Source organism: Mus caroli, unplaced genomic scaffold (genome assembly GCF_900094665.2).
Source record: "Mus caroli unplaced genomic scaffold, CAROLI_EIJ_v1.1 scaffold_13431_1, whole genome shotgun sequence".
Taxonomy (NCBI): Eukaryota; Metazoa; Chordata; class Mammalia; order Rodentia; family Muridae; genus Mus; species Mus caroli.
In genome coordinates this window covers 31,242-32,848 of record NW_018388560.1, presented here as the reverse complement: position 1 = coordinate 32,848, position 1,607 = coordinate 31,242, and the positions used below count along the sequence as shown (strand labels likewise).

At 36.5% G+C, this 1,607-nt stretch overlaps 1 pseudogene; it reads right to left on the bottom strand.

The window, feature by feature from the left end:
- Positions 1-279: 279 nt before the first annotated feature.
- Positions 280-1,303, bottom strand: LOC110287684 (annotated as a pseudogene).
- Positions 1,304-1,607: the final 304 nt, after the last annotated feature.

Below are 1,607 nucleotides of genomic sequence, written 5' to 3'. Positions count from 1 at the left end.
CCTGACAACTGGAGCCAGGGCTATCTCAAAAGCTATTGCCTATATGGGGGATATGTTCTTCTGGCTGGTCTCCCTTATCTGTTCTCACTGGAAGTGGCTATCTTTGTAGAGATTTGAAGTGGCATGGTAGAAGGATACAAAGGGAGGCCCTATCTTCTATGAGGAGAAAGAGAGGGGAAAAATTGTAGGAGGGAGTGACTGAAAGAGAAACAGTGAGTGGGATATAAAATGAATACATAAAAATAAATTAAAAATATTATTTATAGTTTTATTACAAGATTATGGTGTTTTTATATTTCTTGTCCATGTAAAGCAGAATCTAAAAACAGTGAAATCATAACCTATCACAAATGGACCTAATGTAGGAAAACACATAGAAATTATGGCTGTGATATTCATCAACCACCGACTGGGATTATCTAAAAGAGCAATATAGCCTAGTAAAATGGAAGAGAGAGTACAAAATACTACAAAGGTGCAAACCAGAACCAGGATGGTCTGTACTGCTCTGTTTTCAGTGGAAGTTCTGAGGGAAGAATGAGCATGAAGGGTGTGTTGAACCCTCTTCTTGTGTACGCAAAGTATGACAATCATGAAGATGCTGGAACATACAAGGACTACAGAAAATAAGACTTCAGGAAACATAAAAAATGCTATATACAATAAATATACTGTTTTATCATGGTCTACAGAGTAGCAGAACTGAACTGAGAATCACTCATCTGTGTCACATTTTCTAAATCCCTCTTGGTAGTTGTGTAGACAGGGAAAAGCATATTTACTAGCATCAACAGGATCCAGGAGAGGCAAATGGATAGGTTCACAAACTTTGTAATTTTGATTTTAAATTCCTTCCAGCAGTAGTTCCTGGGGCTGATGGTGATTACCCAAAAGACACTCAGGAGACAGGTGGTGCTGATGGACATAATTTTGGAAAGTCTTTGAACATAAAAAAGAAGCTTGCACCCGAAATCATTGAATACCAGATTCCACCCAAAGACTCAAAATACCCCAGGGATTCCGAAGGAGATAATAATCAAGGAGTTGGATATGAACATATGTATAAAAATCCTATATATGACCTTTAATGTATGTTCATTGAAGTAAAGGATTAGGTAGTAGAAAAGAAGAAAAAAGTTTCCTAGAATACCAAGTGCTGTCTGAAGTGAGAGCACTATTCCAATTGTCATGGTCCTGAAGTCCATTCTGGCTTTCAGCATATTTTTTTAAATCGAGGCAGCAATTGAATTTTTGAGTTAACGCATATACTGAAGTTTTCTTGCTTGGAATATGTGTGTGTAAGGATCACCAAACCAACTGTATTCTAGGTCATGTGGTCTGTCATAGCAAGACTCTGTTTCAAAACAAATATTTCATAATCACTAATAATTTCTAGTGAAATTTTTGAATATGCACTATAAATGCACATACATACAGATAGAGCTTCTCTTACATTGTATTGAAGCACTAGCATTAAAAAAATGGTGCTCCATTGAATAAGAAGCACTGGCTAGTTAATTCAAGTGAAATGAGGGCTCACTTCTACAGTCCTGATTAGACAGGCATATTGGAAGAAAATAAACTCTAGTCACCATTTTAAAATGAAG